Genomic DNA, 24942 nt, shown 5'->3' with positions numbered 1-24942 from the left:
TTAGATTACATCTTTGCAGTCAGGAGCTCTTTTAAGACTTAATTGTAAAGAAGTCATATGTAAATTGCTCAATAAATGTTTGCCAGTTGTTTAGTCTTTAGATGGGGGATAGTTGCAGGAAGGCACACAGTTGTGTCTGTGATTAGAGAGGCAGCCTAAACTGAAGTGACACAGGGAAGACAATGTGAACAGGAAGTAGTGTGAGATATCCAAAGCTGCTGTTTGTCAATAGTCAAGATGGTATTTGTTACTGGAAGCCAGTGGGTGAAAGACAGAGAAGCAAGAACGACATTTCCTTGGTGGAAGATGGTAGATTAGTGCCAGTTCATTTTTACTGCTGATATGCTTGGCTGCGGGGTGGGGAGAGAAGATTTAGATTCAGAAGTCACTACACATTAAATGCCAGCAATTTGTTCCCAATAAATGTAGTAGGTTTAATAAAAGACACAAGAAACTGGTGAAATCTAGAAGCATTGCTTGATGAAAAAATGCTATCAGTAGAGATGCTGACAATGGCCATATCAATCTATTGTTCATCCTCGCTTGGAGTTGCTCACGCTGCCTGTGTTTGGTATAAAAGGGTATCTGGGAAGCAAAAGTTGCTGTTATTGATTTATTTATTTCCAATATTTATTTCCCACCTTTGACGGGGAGAGTCTCTCAAGCTGGTTCATATAAACAATTGCACACATATGCAAACACTCAAAGTTGGCAAGCTGCTGGGGAGCAAAGGAACTGTCCAAATTAAACTGGGAGAATCTCAGAGCCACACGAAGTGCTGGAAATTGATTGCATGTGCTTAGCTTAAGGGATGACTAGACAGTGAAGCTATCTCAGGTTGGACCGGGTTAAACAGGGTCAATTTTAAGTTTGCTCAAGCGTTTAAATCAATCTGTCCATTTATACGTATAACATTAACTTTCCTGGATAGTTTTGGGACACGAAAGCGTACTGCACCTCCAATTGCTACAAAGGCCACCCATCCTGCCATTAACATTGCCTTCTCCCTTCATTCCCTGCTGTCAGCCATCATGGCTGGAAGCCACATACAGGAGAAGTAGAAAACTACCGTCCTTGCAATCTGTTACAGTTTTTTTTTAAATAAATGTCATAGTGCTAAATTAACACAAGGCTTAATATGCAGCATTTATATGACACATTGCTAGAGCCCTCCTTGCTCTCTTGTGAATAGAGTGACCTTTTGGCACACCAGGTATTGCCTGCTTTCTCTTCCCCCCCCCACTCCCTTCTCCTTAAACTGGCCTGCCCAGAGCAAAGAGTGGACAGCCCCTGATGGAAATGTCTTCTTGCTAATCTCAGAGCGGGACCAGTTGAGCTTGGTTTCTGAGTCAAAAGTCATGAAGCCCCAAGTTCCTATTAATGCCTCCAAGAGAAACAGTGTCTCTCTCTTTTCTATTAGAAGTGACATAATGCTGAACTGGATAAAATAAAATAAAATGAGTTTGGAGCAGAGACAACAGAAGAGAAGGATGTCATGCTGCAATGCCACGCCCTGCTGAAGACATCACCATGATGTTACCCTAGGACATACAGCATCCATCACTTTTGGAGCAATATAGGTGACCACACATCCTGGAAACAAACGCCAAACTGTGTTATCTCAATTGTTAGCAAAAAAAAAAAAAAGCCCCTGACACTGGACCAAAAAGGTGCAAATGGTCATTGAAAGGGGCTGGAATAATTTGCATTTACATGTACATCATGTAGTCACCTCGAAACAGACCAAATTTGACCGTGCCAACAACAGTCAAAAACTGGGGATATACTGCAGTGTGATCGCCCCCTCAGTTATGCATGTTGTTCCCACTCATCCAACATACATATTAACAAAATGGTGGTTTAAATAAGGCAACCCCAGCAGAGAGAAGACTCCCTGGAAAATACCTTGATGTTAGGAAAGTGTGAAGGCAGAAGGAGAAGGAGACGACAGAGGACGAGATGGTTGGACAATGTCATCAAAGCTACCAACATGAATTTGACCCAACTCTGGGAGGCAGTGGAAGACAGGAGGGCCTGGCGTGCTCTGGTCCATGGGGTCATGAAGAGTCGGACACGGCTTAATGATTACATAACAACACGCAGAACTGCCTTAATTTAGACAGATCAAAGACAAGAGAATTGTCTCAGTAGTCCTGAGCACCACCAGCTGGTGTAAGTGGGAGTTTGGCCATTGAAGCCTGGACAAGTCAAATACTGCACAGAGGTCCTCTGGAAAGCAAACACATAACTAGGTTGTGTTTAAGACACAACTAAAAAAAAAGCTGCTTCAGGGGATATAAAATAATTTGTGAGTCCCCCTTCAGTATTTCACTTCCTCCCAGCTGTCTTAAACATTTCCTTTCTTTCACTTATCTAGACCTGGGATCAAGGTTCCCTCTAAGGTGCATGTGCGTGGCACTTGTGCAGCGGCAACGAAAATTAGAGGGAACGTTGCCTGGGATCATATCAGATTTCTTTTCCTGAGCTTTTTGAAACTGGCTGTACTAAAGTCCGACATATGCGTCTGACAATGCTCAGTTTTCACAGCCTTCAGTACTGCAGATTTCAAGATGATGCCTTCTCCTAGGATTCCTATCACTTTCAGTTCATCAAGCAGTTTTCTTCCCTGTTGGTCAGAGTGCAATCCAGAACTGGCTCTCTCATAAAGATTGCAAGCAGCTTTCCTGTTTTTTCTCATTCAGCTTTTCACTCTAGAATCCTTGGGATCCTGTAGTCCCGACCTCTTCTGCAACTATTCGCAGAAGGGCCATCCATCTTCTCCTTGTGAAGGCAGGCCCGCCCCAGTCACTCCAAGAGCAGAGCAGTGCATTCATGGTGTGTGTGTCATAGCCATAGAGAACTACCTGAACATTTTAACTAAACTCACTGGGCACTGAGGGGGAGCATGAAATAGTAAAGCAAAACTTTGTTAGAACATATATTAAGGCTCTGGGATAATGATCGGTGGAGAGAGGAACAAATACCCGGGAGCCACAGGCAGCCTTTCTGAGATACTGAAGCATCTCTGAACCAGTGAAAAGTCACTAATCAGTGTGCTATAAAATATTCATAACTGCAGTTAGCCATACCAGCCAAAGATGTCATGCCAAGTAGTTAGTGGCAGTATCATAATAGAAACAGAGAGACTTCACTGCATGTATTAGAAGAGGCCAGAGCCTAAATGTGCCAGCAAGATGGATCCATCTCTAGGAGGTGCAAGGTTATTCATTAGAAGCTCATTTTTCCAGAGGTTGGGGGGTTGGAATGTAATGATCTATCTTTTCTGTGGTTCCCACATCTCTCGATCACATCTTTCATTCTCTGGACTTGCACAATCAAGGAGAGAGGGAGAGAGATTTCAATTTATATTAAAAAGTTAATTAATGAGGAAAGATACTGAGTGTGGCATTTATGTCTTAGTACCGACATATGCACCTTAATTCTAAGCAAGTGTACACTCAGGATTGCTGCTTTACTGCAATAAACTTTACATTACAGCTAGTACCTCTTCACAGTCGTGCACTTCGATCTTTGAACTGCAGAGCTGGAAAGGGACCCTATGGATCATCGAGTCCAGCTCCTGTCAGGAAGGCACAGCGGAAAATCAAACTCTGAACCTCTGGCTCCACAGCCAAAATATCCAAACCACTGAGCTATCTAATCTCACAAAGAAGGAGATTCCCAAAACTTTCTCCAGAAAGCCTCCAGACTAGAGATGTGGGTATTCGTATACAAATATGAATATACCCACCCAGGTGCAGATAACGAGGGTCCGTGCCCCTGGGGCCAGACCGACCACTCGCGATTCCACTGCTGCCATGAGCTCCACGGTGCCTTCCTATCTCTCCATTGCTTGCAATGGGTTAGCCACTCTTTGACCTGGCAGAGAGGCTCGTCATCCCGCCTTCTGCCAGGAGTGGCTAATCCATCGTGAGCAACGGAGCAATAGGAAGGTGCAGCGGAGCTTGTGGCAGGGGGCCCGGACCCTCATTATCTGCACCTGTGGGGGGGATATTCATATTTGCATACCAATACTGCCATGTCTGCTCTAGACCCATTTATACGTACACATGCACCACTTGATTTTCTTTGTCCATTGATAATTTAGTGCTTGACAGTTCATTGTTAAATATCTGAAATCCTTCCATTGAAACACATTTATGGATCCCCTGTCTCAAGAGAGGAATTATGGCTTTTTCAGATAGACAGACAATCATTCCTGTTTAACAGGGTTTTAGTTATAGCCACTTACCACTTAACAGGGTGGTAAGTGACTATAACTACAACATGGTGCCTATCTAGTCACTCATAGCTGAGATTTCTGTGGAACTGAGTCATGTGACTTATCCAGACCACATACTTTTATGTTGGCAAATGTTGTTTACATTCCCTTATAGAAAACGTGACCACTCGGAAGGTGAAGGTATACCAGAACCTTCACTACACTGGACTACATCTCTTTCTCTCTCTCTAAAGGGGTAACTCTCTTTTTTGCATGTCATGAGGTGGGGCAAAAGTAGTCCTCTGAATTGTGGGAATTTCAACTTTTTCTTTTGTATGATTATACTTGTCATTGGTATATATCAATAACAATACCCCACCCCGGGTAGGTGGGGCTCGTCAGCCTGGGAAGGCAGCCCATCTAGGAGAAGGAAAACTCTGATTTCAAACCTCCACTGCCTTGTGGCTATATCCACTGATGGAAAAGGCTTCAGGAGTTAACCTCGAGGCAAAATCCAGAGCCGGAGTCCCGGAGGCAGTTTGTGTCGTTCTGGCAACTCCTGCGATGTCGTTGGAACCAGTTGTATTGGCTCTTGCTTTTCCATTGGACTATTTCAGCGATGTGGAGAGGGGGGATTTGCTGCTTGGGTAACAGCCTATCCTCCATATTATTTTATCCAGGCTTCATGCCCTGGAGAGGACACTCCAGCTTCGCATACAGCGTCAAAGTCCTCCATACAGAGCACGTTCCCATAGTCTCTCTAGACTGAAGGATGCCTATGATGTATATAGATTGCAAACAGATGGTGGAAACACAATTTACTTTTACATTTAGATAAGGAGATTGGGCATACTGAAAGCATAATTCTGACTTCAAGTCTTTTTTGTTCTCATGGAATAATCACCTAACATTCTGGAACATTTTTTTAAAAAGTCATAAAACCTGATACAAAGCTGGAATTTTGCTGTCTTCAGTTGTTTTCAACTAGGTTAGCAAAGTGATGTTGCTAAACAGACTGAAGATGGGCACCAACTGCTAGTTCAGCAGTTCGTGCTGGTTCGGTTTTGTCAAAACAGGTGTTTGGCATTTTCCAGTCCTGCCTCCTCTGGCGGGCGCCCACTCAGAGGCAATGTCCAGAGAAGGCGGGGCAGGAAAGCTTGGGTGCTGCCTCTGAGAGGGCGCCTGCTGAAGGAGGCAGGGCTGGGCAGTGCCAAACATCTGTTTGGATGATAAAGAAACTGCCACAAATCACGGAACCGGCAGTTTGTGCCCATCTCTAAAACAGACCATTAACTAGTTCCCTCAATCTTTTATCTATAGATTTGGCTATCATATGTCTTCCTCCTGGTACAAATGTGGACTTCACGAATCCAAGTATTGAATCTCTGCTTTATGGTCTGTATTGTGTGGATGATCCAAAGGGCTGGGGAGTAATGTGTGAACAACATGTGCATTTGAGCAATGTTACTAATATATTTGCAGGCCAATGAGCTGGTGCTGATGTTTGCCGTCATTTTTATTCTCAGGCCCGAGGAGTGTACTCCTGCCTTTTCTAAGGAGGAAAAGAAATTATTGAGTTCTACCAGCCTTATTACTGAACGTGCATAAGGATTTGGCCGATGGTTATTTTGAGGACTTCCGGGCTTAATTTGAACCTTGCAGGCATCTTTTTAAAAATGCAATTCCATGATTAATTCATGAACTAGTGAGAGAATTCCCTGGAACAAGCACAAGGGATAGATTTTAATCAGTTTAGCCTCCCCAAGGCTTAGCTCTGGAAACAATGTTCAGTACCAAAACTTAGCTCCAGAATATATATGGAACGAAAGCGGACAAAGGCCTCTTAACGTGTGCAGGTTCACTTTCTGTCATTATTGCAAGAAATTTACAAGGTACAACTCGTCAGAGACATTGGTGATACCTACTTTTTCCCCCACATGTGTGTGGGTCTCTCTCTCTCTCTCTCTCTCTCTCTCTCTGTGTGTGTGTGTGTGTGTGTTTATGTTGAAAGTTGAAAAGTGGTGCTCATTTTACCCTTAAGTGTTATGATTATTTTTACAGTGATTAGCACTAATGAAGCTGAAGCAAACAGCATTAGGAAGCATAGTATTCCATCATAAAGGTAACATTGGTAATCTGAAATTGAAATCAACTGAAATAAATTTAACCGAGTTATTTCATTGGGATTGAAAAGTCTCATGTTTTATTTCAGCAAGCCACAATGTAAAGCTGGCAACAGGTTGACTCCATTTCTGGGAAATCAATATTTCTTCCAAGGAGAGGGATGACAAAGGGGAGGTATTAGGAAATATTCCACTTTACAGACATACATTGCACCCTAACCCCAACTCTGGCTGAAACCTTCAGTAAGGTGGAATTCTCACGGGGGACAAAAACACTCCACCCAGTGCAATTAAAAAAAATTGAGTGAAAATTACAGAGCATCTGCTGGTTGTGAGGTGCAAAAAGATGACATTCAAAGGCAAAAGGTAAAATAGGATATTTTCCTGAGAGGCACACATGCACAGTGAGAAAGCAGGTGATACCACTGTAATGAACTTGGGCCTGGTAGACAAACACATTTTCAGCTCCTTTAGCCCTTGTAGCATGTGGACAAAGACACCACAACCCGCCCCCCTTGCCCAACTGTACACACTATGTTGGTAGCCTGGGTTGTCCAGGGCCCTTTTGATACGAGATCAGTTCTTGGATTTAGGGTCAGACTTAACACAATGAAGCATATATTCAGCTTGCTCGGTGTTTTTCTCCTCGTGAGTGCATACAGCGGACATAATCTTAGGTCTAATGAGAAAAAAAAGGAAACCTCCATACTTCCATAATGGAAGAAAGAAGAAAACAGACCTTTCCAGCGGGTCAGATCATGCCTGAGAGCTACAAGGAAAAGAGCCAACTGGGTAGGAAAGAGATAGCAAACAGGGCTTCCAGCCCCATCCTACTGATTGGCTGATGAGGAGGGAATGAGGTTTGTGTCCTATTTTTAGACGCTCCTGCAGCAAAGCTCTTATGTCACAGGACTGGCTGTGCAGGGATGAGGCTGCCGTAGCATTTCGTGATGATTTCCAGCCAGTGTAAAATCCCAGGCTGAATACTTAGAATTCTAAAATTAATAGCAAACGTGTGAAAGCACCGTTTTATATACTTCCTTTTAAACACCACCACCAGCAGCAGGACCCTTTGACAAATGAATATTTAGGGAGAGCAGCAGAGAGTAGGTTGGAAGAATCCAACACTACCAATTTCTTCCCTTCCTCTTGTAAACATATTATTCCAGTGAGATTCAAAGGCTCCCAATCAAGAGCAAGACTGCAGTCAAAGGAAACCTTACTATGAACGACGGGGCTTTTGACTCAAGTTTTCATAGGGCTTCAACTATTACCATCTTTTACCAGCTGGCAGGTCAGATAGGAAGAAAACATTCACCCACACCAAGTTAAAGCTTAAATCAAGAGTAAAAATTATGCCTCTGATATTCCAGTATTACCTAGCTGATATCTGGAGTTCATTTTATGCGGTCATGAGGTTTTCCTGGAGGTTTTATTTTTCCTGCTTGAACTTTGCATACTGTGCTTTGAATTACGTCTATATTAGAGCATTTTTGTGTGACCTTGGCTATAATGACCATTTATAGATTTATATTAAGTTTAATATAAATTATATCAAACCATAAATTATATACTGTAGTTACATACTGTAATTTGTACATAATTTATACAGTGATTGCCATTGCTCATACTTCATCATTTATTTACCTTTTGCCAGATTTCAGAGGGCCAAATTCACCACAAGCCTACAGGAATGCAAGAACCTGAAATAGTGAACCTCAAAGACAGAAACTAAAATGTACAGAGATTCTCAACGACATGAATTTTGTTAGGCCAATACCATCAAGAAGACAAACGAACAGGATCAGATTGGCCACCTTAGGTATCTGTATTCATTTAAACATGATTTTAACCCAATGCTTCTGTGTGAAAGTGCCGAATTCACAGGGAATGGCTGTGAAAAGTTAACAAGAGTTTAGCACAATTCAGTTCCATCTCTTGTCGAGACAGGCAAGGCCATTTTGCTTTCCTTCAAAGGGTACTAAGAACTGGTGCTGCAAAGGGAATTTCAAAGAATAAACCAAAAGCCCAAACTGATATTCAGCTCAGTTACAGTAACAGCAGCACCCTCCTTCTACTTCGTTACATGTGATTAGTTCAAAGAATGTGCTGGCGCCCCTTCTTTCCTCTTCCTCTCTCTTCAGACAGGAGCTGAGACATTAAGAAGAGCAGCTTAGAATTTGGATAATAAACACTACCACCAAAAAATCCTCTTAAAATATTCCAAGGATTAGTTCATTATGCAATTGCACTCCTGGGGCTTAGTGACAGTCATACTTTGAGAGGCCTTGTGTGTCAAATCTAATTTGTACAGCCTGAGAGTTTTCAAAGTTGTATGCCTCTGTGGCTGACTGGGTACAGAGAGCACCTGTCCTTCTTTTGGAGCAAGGGAGCAGAAGAGTGCGTGAATCTGACAACATGAACTGCTGCCCCAATCTGTTACTTTTAGTTCTGGTCCAAGCTCTTTGTGGGGTCAAAACTGCATCATAAGGTCGCCTCTCCCATGAGGTGGGTGACACATCTGTTTCACATGATGGAATGCTAGGGATGTTGAATTATGCCCTCCATACCACCAGGGAAAACCTTGCCACTACTCCTGAAAACCTCTGGGCCCTTTTCCTGGGCCCAGAGGTTTTCAGAAGATAGAAAACAGGAAACAAGGCACAAAAAGGAGGGAAGGAGATGTTGTGGTCTTCCACACTTTACAAAGTAAAAGTGTCTTGCTCTTACTTGTGAGTAGGGATCAAATAAATAACCCATCAAAAGCTGAGTTGCTTAGAATAATCAACAACAACCAGAATCTATTGTGCAGTGATGAAAGGTAATGATCCTCATCTAATGCCCCAGGATGTTGCGTGGGAACAAAATGTCTTCCTATGGTTCCTTCAAGAATGCCAGGAGGTCTCAGTCATGACAAAAGAATGTGGCAAGGCTTTTCTTCTTCCAGGTAGCCAGAGATCCAATTTCAGGTCAAGATCTAGTTACTTGGCAGATGTTCCTTTTCTGCTTCAGAAGAATGGGATGAAGGAATCAAACTGAGGAGACTACTGAGTCCATCTCAACATTCACTCAGATGTAGTGGGCCCGGAGAGAGAAATAAGCTCACTCATAATGCAGGCATGAAACAATGTTAAAGTAATACAGGACATTTTCTTTGCCTGCATAGAGGCGAGATCTCTGCTGGGAGGGTGCATGCACATCAACAATATGTGACAGATAAATTAGACCGAGCACTATGCCTGTTCTGTGCTAGCTCCAAATGGCTCAAACTGATCAGTCCCAAACAGGATTGCCTGAGGGCTAATTTCCATTACATGTTTATTTAATAACCATTAGTCAAAGCAGTGGTTAGGTGGGAAAGTCTGGTGAATTATTTGTTTTGTCAAAAGAGAGGTAATGTTGATACAGGACAGAAAGGGAAGGATAACCTCTTCAGAATTTGGGGCTGAGGTAGATAATTGGCAGTCTCTGATTGTGGCGCTCCCCACCATAGGAGGCTCGGCTGGATCCTTCCCTGTTGCACATCTCCCACCAAAAAAAAAAAAAAAGGTGAAACAAAATTAGGAATTTCCTTGGTAGCTACTTTTTTCAACTGTGGGGGTGCTCCTTTTTTAAAAAATGATTTGGTTCTAATTACTTTCAGAGTTGATTGTTTTGATTATTTTGTTTTATGTTTTAAGCTTGCATTGATTTAATTTATATTTCTGTTATTTACCTTAAATTCCATGGCGGGGAGAGGAAGGTGGGTATAACTCAAACAAACAAATGAAGTCTTGTTCAAATGGTGGTAACAAGAAGAAACACAAGGTTGTAGAAAATAGCAAAAGACACTAGGGGATCCATTGAGCAGTACTGTATATCACTAAAAACATTAAAAGCAGCAGTTGTTTTCAAAAATCCTTAAATAAATCCCAAGGAGGAAACTGGCTAGGAAGGCAGTTGGACTACTGGGTGTAGGAAACTGAAAAAATACTAAAGGAAAACAAGACTGCAGAGAAGGTGAACAAATTATTTCTGTTTGGCTTCACACCACAATATATCGGGCAGATTCGATGCCTGTATATTTTCTGGATGGGTAGATAGTGAAAATGTTTAATTCTATACCTTAATCGCACATTCAAAAGAAACAAATCACCAGCCCCAGATGATACCCATTGCAAGAGATCTTTAAAAAATACAGGGGGTAATTGCTGAGTTTCAAAATATGTAATGTCTCAATAAACAGCCTCTGTATCAGAGGACTCAGAAGTAACTAGTGTGATACCAGCTTCAAAAAGGAATCAGGTGGAGGTCCAATAAGTCAAACGACAGTTAGCTTAACATATGTTGTGAATGAATTGTTGAGCAGGATAACAAAAGATGGAATTACCAATCATATAAAATTGGATGTTTGGATAGCAGGAATCTGTGTAAATGTATATCCTGCCTCACTGATCTTTAGTATTCCTTGTTAAATGTCAGCAAACATCTGAGTAGGGTGATCCAGTAGATATTGCTTGTGTAACTTTTAAGACACTTCTGACAAAGCCATTTAGCAAAAGATACCTGACCAAATTTACTAACCAGTTCTCACAAGGGAGGGACATAAATTGTTGGGACACCCAAGGATCTGTATTTGGATCATAAAAGATCTGCAGAAAGCAGTGGGGTGTCCCAAATGTGCTAATGATACCAAATTGCTCAGAACCACAGAAGTGAAAAGGATACTGAAACACTCTCTCCATCCAGAAGAATTTGCATGAAAGCACTAAAAGTTGGAAGATGGGGTGATTTAGATTTAAATTACATGGAAGCCAGTTTTAACTAAACATTAAGGATAACTTCCTGACAGAAAGAGCTATTCAGCAGTGGAATGGGCTACCTAAGGAAGTGGTGAACTCTCCCTGTGTGCAGCCTATTACAAAACAGATAATGTCTTTGCTTGTCTCAACTTGGGAAAATTTATCTCCAGAACTTATTCCATGTTCATTATAGTAGGATAATCACACTTGAGGATTTGGGCCTATGAGTATATGAAAATGGCAAACATGATTCAGTGCTAATACCTGTAGTGTGATGCACATAGTGGCAAAATTTCTAACTTTCTGTAATTCTTACTTTCTCTAATCCTGGTTTGATACTAATTTATAATATATACTGGTGAGAACCTACCACCTTTAGTCTGTGGTAATTGCTCAGATAACAGATTGTGGGGTTATGGGCAACACGCTGATGCAACATGCAGTTGCTGGGGGGGAAAGGCAAATAGCATATAGAGAATAACCAGAAAAGAGTCAGAAAAACATTACTTCCTCTCTCATAATACTACAACTTGGGATGGAGAGGGAAATCATCCATTAAACCAGAATAAAGGGAGATGGGCACACAACAGAAAGTATGTCAGTTTAACACTGGAAGTCCCTACCATAATATGTAGTAATGAGTACCAACTCGGCTAGCTTTAAAGGAACACAGTATTACAATAATCTTAGAACTGCAAAGCTGGAAAGGACCCTGTGGATCATTGAGTCCAACCCCTTGTCAAGGAGGCACAGCGGGGAATTGAACTCCCAACCTCTGCCTGCTATCTAAACCACTGAGCTATCCAGCAGGATAAAGCTATAAAACAACTAGTCATGATGACTATACATTCTCTCCAGCATCTATGGCAGCATGCCTTTGAAGCCCACTTGCTGCAACAGTTCTATGGCACTCATGTTCTGTTTGGTTACCTCCCATAGGCAGCTGTTTGGTTACTCTGAGAAAAGAATGCTAGACTATATAGGACTTTGGCTTGATCCAACACATTTTGGGTCTTCTTATGTCTCTTCATATACTTTGTTTCAAGAATGGTCAAACTTCTTTCTTTGTTTCTTTCTGCTTTAAATTCCAATATGGGAAGGGTCTTACAACTCACTTTCCAGCAGTTGGTGGTGTGGCAGCCCAGGGAAGTGTCCCTTCTCACTATTTTCACACTGTTGTGAATTACATACTCTCTAGATATTTGCAGGCACTTCTTTTGCACTTTCACCTTAAAACTTGGCCACCTCTTCTTAGTACCATTAGGTTAGGCCACCTATCCAGAACATCTTGGGTTGCCCCTCTATCTGTGCCTGAAATACCTTCTGGCCTGAGCTGGTATTTATTTTATTTGTTTGTTAAATGAAAAGGTTTCTTCCTCCTCCTCCTCCTCCTTCACTTTCAAATTTTGTTTGAGTGTTGTCTGAACTGATGTGGGTTCTGACTTCTAAATATCTTTAAAATATTACTTTAAAAAAATAACGAGGAGAGTTTTTCTCTTATATAAACAAACAAAAATGAATGTAGGGAACTGCGGGTATAAGGAAGGAAAGAGTAATTAATTAGGTAGTCAAACACCAAAGTGGAAAACAATTATAATATATGTAATCTCATATACAGTAATATTTACACAAACATCCTTATAACCTACTCTTCAGTCTTTGCACTTTATATGTATTTAGCCATTTCTACAGACACCACACAACACACAATTTCCTTAATCCTTTTCTCATTCACTGCAGTCATGTACTCCAACCAACTTTCTCTCAGACCACCCAAAACAGGCTGCCTTTTCTAAACTGTCCAACTGCTTCCATATCACATTCTAAATGTATCAATCAAACAGCATTCTGCTCTGCATTCAACATTCTATCACTCATCCGCCAATCATTGCAGCACTTAGCCTATGTATATATGCTAATAATGCATCCGCAGCTATATTTGATACAAACCCATTACCTATATATTTACAAACACATATATACAAACCAACACTCAGTTCCATGCTGCAACCTTCCTGATCGCCAAACAGAACATAATGCCATTCAATAGCCCAATAGTGGGAAAGATCCAAATCTCTTGTAATGGTCTGAAGGATTACACATTATCAGGTACACAGTCAGTTCATCCAAAAAGCAGTCCATAACACAAGCCAAATGTTAGCTGCTGCAACACACCCTCCTTCTCAAATAATGAATAGTGCCACCTTGTTTTTTTTTCTTAAACACAGTTCGGTTGGCATTACTATGTTCATGGATACACATCATGGACCATTTGGCATGTCACTGTCATTGAAGAACTGCTATATATAGCTTTAAAGCAAGCTGTCCAGGAATAGAAGAAAAAAATGGCAATGTCATGTTGCTAGGAGAAGTGACATTCTGACTCTCTCTTTCTCTGTGTGTATTTATTATTATTATTTATTAACTGCTGAGCAAAGATGGCACATGCAGCAGCAATGGCATTATTCTGCTGATTAATTGTTGGAAGATGATCCTTTGGTATCGTAGTGTTAGCAACACACGGTTATACTTCCTGCATGGGAGAATGGCAGAAAATAATAGACCAGGCACTTGCACAATTAATGTAATGAGAGTAATTAATTTGAAAATAATACCCAAGGGTTAAGGATTTTTAAAAAAAAAGAAAAGAAAGGAAAGGAAATAAAAGCAAAAGCTGAGCTTTAGTGTCCCACAGGAATTAGCATTATTCTGGCTTTGATTGTTGCATTCATGTGATAATATTCACTGAAGCAGATCTCTCCTGGCAGAAGCTCTTTTACCCCCTTCTTCCATCTTTTACAATAGCTAAGGATGCTGCCACTCAGAAGGCAACATTTGTTCACAAGGTAGGTCCGGGTTGACCCACCCACCCCCAATGATCAGTTTGGGTTTTCTCAGTCACAAAAAGGAGATACAAGGTACCACTCTCCCTAGGGAGGGCTATCCTTATAGTAATAGCAGCTGGCTCCTTGGAACAGTGGGACACATGATGCCATACAAACAGCTGCATGGACTATAGTCCAGTGGGGTAGGGTGGAGTAGAGAAACTCTAAATAATGTGACTGAGGTTGTACAGGCTGCAAAACTTTGTGGGGAAATAAATAATCAATCTCCTCTTTTTTCCATCAAGGTTTTCAACCTCTCTGATTTCATGCTCAAATGAAATTTAATCAAAACCTATGAGCACCTATAAGGATATCTGTAAGTACATTTCTTCACCCTCACCCCTCTTCTGCTCTACCTTGCACTCTTCTCATTTTTTTGTTGTTTCTTCAATAACAACAGATATTTATAATTTGCATTCTGCTCAGCTCATGCTTCTATATTCATGCAATGTCAAATCAGTCATTTCTCCCACTTTCTGTCCTATGGCCAAAGGGACCTCCCTCCCAGTCCCTGAAAGAGATTGCATGTTTTCACATACTTGCACAATTTTCTTTGGTTACTTAACTTCTACCTCTTCGCAACCCCTGCTAATATGAAAGCTGCTTTCCTTCTTGCAAAGAATATTCCCCAAGATGCACCTCCTTACACAGAAAGGATTCTCTTGTTGAAGGAGGCATGGCAAAAACGGATGACGCACTACAATGTGCCCAGTCTCATTTTCACAAACAGCTAAGCAGAAGCCAAAATCCAGGTTTTCACATTGAACTACACAGACTTCAGTATATATTGGCATATTCTCTTCGTGGATCCATTATGCTAAGTTTCATGTAGGCTGGTAGTAATCTGAAAACATTGTGAAGCCAGGGAAATGTCTACATCATTGCAATGCTGGCCAAACGCCCAAGATTATAATTTGAATGGCAATGCCAAGATCTGTCCTGTTGTGTTCATTACATAAAGGGATCAACAGAAGGATGTTGCAACATCCCACCTGTGCTTGGAAGAGATTAGAAGAAAAAAATGAAAGAGATTAAAGTGTCCAGAGTGGCCCTGTAAAGCCTTCAGGATGCTATTTCCTAAATAACCATTATTTTCCCCAAAACCATTTGGATGTACTTCCATATGCAGATGCAACATTTGGCTTATTTATAGAAATATAAATAGAGCATCGGTTGGCGATTCTGTTAGCTTTAAGTGTCAAATTGCCTCAGGTACCAGGATTGGCAGAAAGCTGAGCTATAACATAATAAATAAATAAGAAGCAATCAGCACAACACACCTATCATGCTGGATACCCACTCCCTGGTGTAGATGCCCACAAAGATCCCCAGGCGACCTGATGGACCAGGGGATCCATATCCATATGAGCCTTCTCAGAACGCAAGGTCGTCAGAGGACACACTCCTCTCAGTCCCATTGCCAGCTCAGGCATGGTTGATGGGTACAGACGAATGAACGAACGAAAGAGCAAGCACATTAAGGTGCCTTTAAACGTGCAGTTGTGTAGGAGCCATTCTTCTCAGTCTCCCACTTCTTCTTTCTTCTATAAGCGGTTCTCAAGCCCAGCCATGGAATGGGGAGTGTCTCTCTATTTGTGAGCAAGTATCACTCCACGTCAAAGAAATAATTTCAGGACTGGAGTCCTCATCTAGGAACAGGCATTAGGAGAGGAGAAGTCTACAGCCTCCATGAGTAGGTGGTTGCTTCAGCTCATGCCCCACGTTCCCTTGACTCTCTTCCAATTCCCCCTCCATCACATGCGAACAGACCTCTTTTCTTCTGAAGGCACTGTAACCATGAGAAGGAATATGGCCTTATAGCTTACACATTAAACCTTGAATAATTCAGGCTATTTTCAAACAGATAAAAATACAGAAAAATAGGCATATGCATGTGCATACAATAAGATGGACAAATAATTCCACTGCTTGAAATTTACAGCTAAGAAGAGTGATTAATCTGGCAGAACGCATGGATTTACAACACTGCGAAACAACGGGTGACTAGTAAAACATGTGGTAGCTACATCTAACAATATTTACTTCATATATTTTGGCAATTTACATTTTAACAATGTAATTTAATAACTTCAGTGTGATTAAGAGGCCTTTGTCTAGCTTCTTAAATTCTGAAAATATAGATTGATAGATTTTCCCAATTTTTTTAAAAAAAGAATGGCTTAAAAAGTGAAGAGAAAAACAATACCCAACAAATGTTTGATAAAAAATTTCAGGCTTTCCCTTCCCAATTAATTCGAATGAATGGAAAAATAAGGCAAAAAAGTGTTGTTTTCTTGTCCCACAGAAAATCGAGCTGATTTGGTTATAATTAGATTATTTGTTGCATTTAAATTGTATAATGGGGAAGGAATGGAAATCCCTAGTCATCCTCAACATTTTTCATGGATCCATAAGGCATGAGATAAACAAAAGTTAAAACACTCTGAATGGCAAAAAGTCTAAAGAATAACCACTTCTGGAAGCTACATATGTTGACATATATAAACCCCATATAAGTCAACATAAGCCAAAATATATAAAAAAAATAAGTTTATACAACTATAGTAGCACATACAGTATTTGCTATAAGACAATAGAAGAGCTAAAGTTAGCGAAGAAGAATAAAAATAATAATCATGTCATGTCAAGTCACTTCTGACTTATGATTAACCTTTTCAGGACTTTCTACGTAGAGAACACTCAGAAGTGATTTACCATATCCTTACCAGTCAACAGCAGTGTTCTTTTTGCTGCCAGCTGTTCCTCAGGCACAGATTTCTTTTACTGACCACTGAAGTTGCACTGTCCAGCATACATTATATTTTGCTGCATTATTTACTACCTGCGAAAACTCAGCAAAAAAGGGGGGATAATCCACATGTGGCCCTGCATGATCTTTTCAGCAGAATTGTTTTGTGGCAATCTGTTATTTAGAGAGCCAGTGAGATGCACTGGATATAATGATGGTCTAGGACTCTGAAGACCTGGGTTCAAATCTCTGCACAGCCAAGGAAAGGCACTGGACAAACAAGCACCGGTGAAACAATTTCTCCAATAGCTCGCATGCCTTGAAAACCATATTTCAACAGCATATGACATACAGTCCATTAATACAGGGCCCTGGCAATAATGAGTTCTTAAAAAGTTGTTAGGGAGACCAATGAGGATTTCCAACTGTTTCTAATCATGTGTCACTTTCTTGCCAGAACCTATGTTTTTGGTCAGTTACCTAATAGCCACTAATTAACTGATGTAAATAAAAAAAAATACCCCTTCACGGATTGCTGCCTTCTCGTGGCGAAGGGGCTTGAGTAATTCAGAGAAGCTATGGACTATGCCGTGCGTGCATGGATACCCAAGACAGACAGGTCATCATGGAGAGTTCTGACTAAACATGATCCATCTGGAGCAGGAACTGGCAAGCCACTCCAGCATCTTTGCCAAGAAAACCCCATGAACAGAAACAAAAGACTAAAAAATATGCTGGAAGATGGGCCCCTCAGGTCAGAAGGCGTCCAACATGCTACTAAGGAAGAGCGGAGGACAAGGACAAGTAGCTCCAGAGCTAATGAAGTCCAAAGCTGAAAGGACGCTCAGCTGTGGATGCGTCTGGAAGTGAAAGGAAAGTCTGATGCTATAAAGAAAAATACTGCATAGGAACCTGGAATGCAAGATCTATGCACCTTGTAAGCTGGATGTGGTCAAACAGGAAATGACAAGATTAAACATTGACATCCTAGGTGTCAGTGAACTAAAATGGACGGGAATGGGTGAATCCAATTCAGACGATTATCATATCTACTATTGTGGGCAAGAATCCCGTAGAAGAAATTGAGTAGCCCTGATAGTCAACAAAAGAGTGGGAAAAGCTGTACTGGGATACAATCTCAAAAATGATAGAATGATTTCAAGATGAATCCAAGGCAGACCTTTCAACATCACAGTAATCCAAGTTTATGCACCAACCACTCATGCTGAAGAGGCTGAAATTGACCAATTCTATAAAGAAGTACAACACCTTCTAAAACTGACACCAAAGAAAGATGTTTTTGTCATTATAGGGGACTGGAATTTATTTATTTATTTATTTATTTATTTATTTATTTATTTATTTATTTATTTATTTACTTACTTACTTACTTACTTACTTACTTACTTACTTACTTACTTACTTACTTACTTACTTACTTACTTACTTACTTACTTACTTACTTACTTACTTACTTACTTACTTACTTATTTATACCCCACCTATCTGGACTACCAGACCACTCTAGGCGGCTTCCAATACAAAATAAAACAATGCTAAAGTAGGGAGTCAAGAGATAAAAGGATCAGTAGGTACGTTTGGCCTTGGAGTTCAAAATGAAGCAGGGCAAAGGCTAATAGAGTATTGTCAAGAGAACAAACTGGTCATCACAAACACTCTTTTCCAACAACACAAGAGGCGACTCTACACATGGACATCACCAGATGGGCAGTACCAAAATCAGATTGATTATGTTCTCTGCAGCCAAAGATGAAGAAGCTCTATACAGTCAGCAAAAACAAGACCTGGAGCTGATGGTGGCTCTGATCATCAGCTTCTTTTAGCAAAATTCAAACTTAAATTGAAGAAAGTAGGAAAATCCACTGGGCTAGTCAGGTATAATCTAAACTAAATCCCTTATTAATACACAGTGGAAGTGAAGAACAGATTCAAGGAACTAGATTTGGTGGACAGAGTGCCTGAAGAATGTGATATTGTACAGGAAACAGCAACAAAAATCATCCCAAAGAAAAGGAAATGCAAGAAAGCAAAGTGGTTGTCCAACGAGGCCTTAGAAATAGCAGAGAGGAGAAGGGAAACAAAATGCAAGGGAGATAGGGAAAGCTACAGAAAATTGAATGCAGACTTCCAAAGAATAGCAAGGAGAGACAAGAGGGCCTTCTTAAATGAACAATGCAAAGAAATAGAGGAAAATAACAGAAAAGGAAAAACCAGAGATCTGTTCAGGAAAATAGGAGATATTAGAGGAACATTTTGTGCACAGATGGACATGATAAAGGACAAAAATGGCAGGGACCTCACAGAAGCAGAAGACATCAAGAAGAGGTGGCAAGAATACTCAGAGGAATTATATCAGAAAGATTTGGATATCCCGGACAACCCAGACAATGTAGTTGCTGACCTTTAGCCAGACATCCTGGAGAGTGAAGTCAAGTGGGCCTTAGGAAGCTTGTCTAATAACAAGGCCAGTGGAGGTGAACTATTTAAAATCTTAAAAGATGATGCTGTTAGGTGCTACACTCAATATGACAGCAAGTTTGGAAAGCCCAGTAGGGGCCAGAGGACTGGAAAAGATCAGTCTACGTCCCAATCCCAAAGAAGGGCAGTGCCAAAGAATGCTCCAACTACCGTACAATTGCACTCATTTCACACGCTAGCAAGGTTATGCTCAAAATCCTCCAAGGCAGGCTTCAGCAGTATGAGGACCGAGAACTCCCAGAAGTACAAGCTGGATTCCGAAGAGGCAGAGGCACTCGAGACCAAATTGCTAACTTGCGCTGGATTATGGACAAAGCCAGAGAGTTCCAGAAAAATATCTACTTCTGCTTCACTGACTACACAAAAGCCTTTAACTGTGTGGACCACAACAAACTATGACAAGTTCTTAAAGAAATGGGAGTGCCTGACCATATTATCTGTTTCCTGAGAAATCTCTAAGTGGGACTAGAACAGTGATGGCGAACCTATGGCACGCGTGCCACAGCTGACATGCAAAGCCCTTTCTTCTGACACGCGACGAATCTTTTGAAGTTGCTGCAGCTGGGAATCCCCCTTTCTCTTCCTGTTCTGGGTCCTTTAACTTCCTGTCCGTCCCCATGATTCCCCTTTTAATTTCCTGTCCGTCTCCATGACTCCCCCTGAAACTGCCACTTCGTGTTCCGGTTCTGGTCTTCTGGGCGACACAGCAGCCACTGGTTTCTTCCCCACCCCCTCATGTTGGGCTCTTGAGCCGAAAAAGGTTTGCCTCCGTTGAACTAGAAGCAACAGTTAGAACTGGATATGGAACAACTGACTGGTTCAAAATTGGGAAAGGAGTACGCCAAGGCTGTATATTGTCACCCTGCTTATTTAAGTTATATAAAGAATACATCATGCGGAAGGCAGGACTGGATGAATCCCAAACTGGAATTAAGATTGCCGGAAAAAATACCAACAACTTCAGATATTCAGATGATACCACTCTGATGGCAGAAAGTGAGGAGGACTTAAAGAACCTCTCAATGAGGGTGAAAGAGGAAAGCACAAAAATGGTCTGAAGCTCAATATCAAAAAATAAAAAAACATCACCTCCTGTTAAATAGAAGGGGAAGATATGGAAGCAGTGACAGATTTTACTTTCTTAGGCTCCATGATCACTACAGATGGAGACAGCAGCCATGAAATTAAAAGACACCTGCTTCTTGGGAGGAAAGTGATGACAAACTTTGACAGCATCTTCAAAATCAGAGACATCAACTTGCCGACAAAGGTACACATAGTCAAAGCTATGGTTTCTTCAGTAGCGATATATGGAAGTGAGAGCTGGGCCGTAAAGAAGGCTGATTGCCGAAGAATTGATGCTTTTGAATTGTGGTGCTGGAGGAGACTCTTGAGAGTCCCCTGGACTGCAAAGAGAACAAACCTATCCATTCTGAAGGAAATCAACCCTGAGTGCTCACTGGAAGGACAGATCCTGAAGCTGAGGCTCCAATACTTTGGCCATCTCATGAGAAGAGACGACTCCCTGGAAAAGACCCTGATGTTGGGAAAGTGTGAAGGCAAGAGAAGAAGAGGACAATAGAGGATGAGATCCCTGGACAGTGTCATCAAAGCTACCAACATGAATTTTACCCAACTCCGGGAGACAGTGGAGTTGTGCTGTGGTTCATGGGGTCACGAAGAATCAGACAGGACTTAACGACTAAACAAGAACAACAAAAATAAATAAGCTATGCTGAGGATAGCTATGCCAAAGCAGAGACTACTTTGAAAAATAAGTCGGGCGAGTACACTGAGTACAATGTAATTTATATGACGTGCTACTAAACAAACAAAAAAGCAACCATAACAAATGTTCTTTAAACATGCCACTTTCTAAAATGACAATTTAATCCTGAATATTTCAGAGTGGTATACATTGAACCTTCCTTCAAATCCACTCCCCCATAGACTCCCCCAAATATGAAATGCATTCCTATTTGGACAGAACACTCAGGGACAGGTAATAACACACACAGCAATCCCTAAATCTCCAGTTAAGAGGATCTCATGTGAGAAGGCTGAGAAAGATTTGTGCCAAGGACAGTTTTAAAAGGGGTAACCATGTTAGTGTGTTACAGATATTGTAAAGGCCTTTGGTCGTAAACAATAAAGTTGTTGTTAAAGTGTATTGCATGGAAAACAAATGGTGTTCTGTAACATTTTGAAGACTTGTTTATTATAACATAAGGGTTTATGGACTATAGATCACTATAGCTGAAATCCAGGCTATCCTGGATTTCAGCTGTTTACTTTCCCTCTTCTCTCACTGTGTGCAGCCCCATGCAGACCACTTGTACTGAATAACGTACCTGAAAACTGAGTAACACATTGTACATCTGATGAAGTTGGGTTATAGTCTATGAAAGCTGATCCTTCAATCAATGCTGCAGTTATGTGCATGCAATTTGTGCTCCACCAAAGCTGGCTGGATAGCTCAGAGGTTTAGGTATCTGATAGAAGAGCCGGAGGCTGAGAGTTCAATTCCCCACTGTGGCTCTTAGGGTAAGAGCAAGCCTGTGCAGCCGGGAGCAACTGTAAAGTTCCAGAGTGCAGCAGAAGAAGGGAATGATAATCCACTTCTGAGTATCTTCTAACTAGAAAACCCTGAAAAGGGTTGTCATCGGTCAGAATTGACTTGACGGCACACAATTATTGTAGCTGGCTGGATAGCTCAGTGGTTTAGGTATTTGGCTACAGAGACAGAGGCTGGAAGTTCGATTCCCCACTGCGCCTCCTGTGGGTAGAGCCAGCCTGTGTGGCTTTGGGTAAGCTGCACAGTCTCAGGCTGTCCCCAGAAGAAGGGAATGGTAAACCACTTGGGAGTAGTGTCTGCCTAGAAAACCTTGAAGAGGGTCCCAAAATTCAGAATTGACTTGATGCCACATGATTATTACATGTACAAAAGATCTAACAAATGGCTGAGATAATGCTTTTGAAGTAGCCTTCTTCTGATCAAAAATAATTTGTTTTTAAGTTAACCTATATTTCATGTGTACATAATTTTAAATTGTGTAACACTCTTGACACAAATACAGAATGAAAAACTACACTACATTTTTTCGTCTTGAAAGATGCCGTCAGGACTTCTTCTTCCTGGTTTTATGCCAAGGTGATTTGGGATCTCTAAGGGGCTGGGAAGGACCAAAGGGGCCAAAGAGGGCTAAGCCACCTTCCCGGGTCCACCACCAGCCTGACTACAGAGGCACTGAAGTCTCTGTCAGGCAGGTGTCGCTTTCCAAATGGCTCCTTCCAAAGTATCTGCAGTTGGCAGAGTGAAGAAGCGTTCCCATTCTCTGAGAGGAATGAAGAACCGCAGCCATGTCGGGTGGTTGATCTCACATCGTTTAATTGTTTGGCACACTGGGAAAGGAAAGCAAACCTTTCATTGAGAGGTTAGAGGGTCGGTACTACAAAGAGGCCTTTTCTTTCCCCTTAATTTAACACTAACGCGGCTTTTTATTGCGCATCGTCGTGCTGCCTTTTTTTTGTAATTAAAAAAAAACCAGAAAAGGAAAAAGGAAAAGAGAGAGAGAGAGAGAAACACCTCCCTCCTTCTTCCTGCACCGTTCGTTAGCCAAAGTGACATTGATGCAGACAGGCAGCCTAAAAAGGCAGCTAACCGCTCCCTTGTCTGAGGGCCCCCACCGCCTGTTTCCCTAGCAACGGCGGGCAGGGAAGAAGGAGGGGGGGAAACCCTAGAACCTGTCAGATGGAAAATGTCAATTACAGCAGATCGGTACAGACGGGAAGGGAGGGGGGAGGAGGAGAAGCAGCAAGCGGGAGGGAGGGGGAGGGGGAGGAGTGTGAAGCGGTGGGGAGGGGAGAAAGAAAGAAAGGGGGGCAGCGCACACGAGCAGCGGTGGGAGGAGGAGAGCATGGTGGGAACAGCAAATCTGTAAAGGAGCGAGGCTGCGTCGGAGCGAAAAGGGGACGCGACGGAGCGAGGTGGAGGGGAGGGGCGGCATGAGGAGAGGCGAGAGCCGTACAGAGAGAGAGAGACGGGGGTGGGGGAAGAGACGCAGCCAGGCAACGGCGGAACGGCGGCGCTCTTGCGGCAGTTCCCTCCTCCCTCCCTCCTTGACCAAGCGGGGATAATGATGGGCTGAAGCCGCAGCGAGCCAGCGGCTGTTTTTGTGCCAGGCGGGCAAGACCGTCCGGTAGAACGAGGAGGGCCGCTCCTGAGGTGGCGGCGAAAACATAGCCATGTACCAGATCGCCGCCGCCATTCTTTTTTTTTTCTTGGCGCGGTGGTGAGAGAAAAGCAGCTTATGCGGCAGGCTAGTGGACGGGACTGCGCCACGAATCAAAATGGCCTCCCTCTTTGCCCTCCCCCTCCCTCCCCGCCATGGGAGCGCCTTGCTCCTCCTCCTCTTCCTCCGCCGATGCTTCTTGAGGTGGCGCCTAGAGAGGTCCACAATCATCCTCCCGGTGGCTTCCAAGTTCTCGCCGTATTGGCTGGAGCCAATGGCGCTGGAGTGGGAGACTCACATAGGAGTGATGTCCCCGTGTATGAAAGCACCATTAAAAGCAATAATAATAAAAAAAAAACCTTACAGAGAACGGTGCACTTCGATCATTTTTCTCCGTTAAAGCAGAAGAGCCTGACAGCTCTTATTGATCTGAACCCGCCGCCGCCATCACCCGCCCAGGAACAGATCGGTGGATCAATGTCCGTCCAAAAGAGAAATCGCTTTCGAAAGCGGCGGAGAAAGGGCGACAGAAGCCCTGGTGCCATTAATCAAAGCCAGCCCACCCTCCGTCCCGCTCGGCTGCAGGCATCCCTCTTTCCTCTCCCTTCCGCCGTGTGATGCTGCCAGCCGCGGCAGCCGGGCGGGGGACAAAGAAGCGAGGGCCGTCTGAAGCCGGCGGGTTGGCGGGCGCTTCTTGGAGGAGAGATGGCCGCCCCCCTCCCGCCCTTCTCCTGCTTCTTGACGGTTGCCCTTCTGCCCTCGCCGCAGCCTCACCTCTCGGGCAGGCTCTGCTGCGCTCTGGGCATCAAGTGGTACCGCATATACAGTATATACAGTACAGTATTTCGGTCAAAGAATCACAGCGTATTAGCTGCGGTTTGTGGACGAAATACTGTAAAGGGGATCCCCAAATTTTCCCGCACGACACCGGGAAAGTTTAGCAGGATTTTCGATAAATCGGACGGGATGTTCTTGAACCTAATCTGCCTGCCCCAGAGAAGGGTTGTGAGAATGCACCATGAGCTATTTGATGGGATAAAAACGTGCTAGAACACATACACGCATCTTTAGCACCAAGGCTGGATTTCTGCACAGCACCACAGAAGAACGCAGGAAAATATAACTAAGAGGTCTCACGCTCACCTCTTTGTCAGTGGTGTGAACTGGCATCAGGGATTACAGGAATGTTTGTAGCCAGATCATGAAAACCAGGGGGAGGGGTGTTGTTATTTGTTTTGTTTCGTTCTGCCAAGAGAGTATGTTACCTCATAGCAAGGGGTATGAGTGCATAAGGTTTTTTGGGGGGCATTTGCCCCCTCAGGATCCTAAACTATCATTTTGACATACAGAAAAAGATGGACTGTTGTGCTGTGTATGAATTATGCTAACATATCGCCACTCTGTAGCCACTCCCCGGAAAAGTTCATGCAAAACACTCGTGTGGCATGACA

The 24942-nt window shown here is 42.5% G+C and overlaps 1 protein-coding gene and 1 long non-coding RNA gene across 22 annotated transcripts in view; both read right to left on the bottom strand.

Annotated features, from left to right (window-relative positions):
• The window catches only part of TNRC6C (trinucleotide repeat containing adaptor 6C), a 599421-nt gene that overhangs the window by 281327 nt on the left and 293152 nt on the right, over positions 1-24942 (bottom strand). The gene's annotated exons all lie outside the window — the stretch shown is intronic.
• On the bottom strand, positions 12702-24133 carry LOC140704545 (uncharacterized). Its single transcript, XR_012083786.2, has 2 exons — positions 23856-24133; positions 12702-15800 (listed from the first exon to the last, which is right to left on the bottom strand). It is a non-coding gene; the product is annotated as an uncharacterized LOC140704545 (long non-coding RNA).

This window comes from Pogona vitticeps, chromosome 2 (genome assembly GCF_051106095.1).
Source record: "Pogona vitticeps strain Pit_001003342236 chromosome 2, PviZW2.1, whole genome shotgun sequence".
NCBI classification, from domain to species: Eukaryota; Metazoa; Chordata; class Lepidosauria; order Squamata; family Agamidae; genus Pogona; species Pogona vitticeps.
The sequence above is the reverse complement of the archived record's forward strand: the minus strand, read 5'-3'. Positions and strand labels throughout refer to the sequence as shown.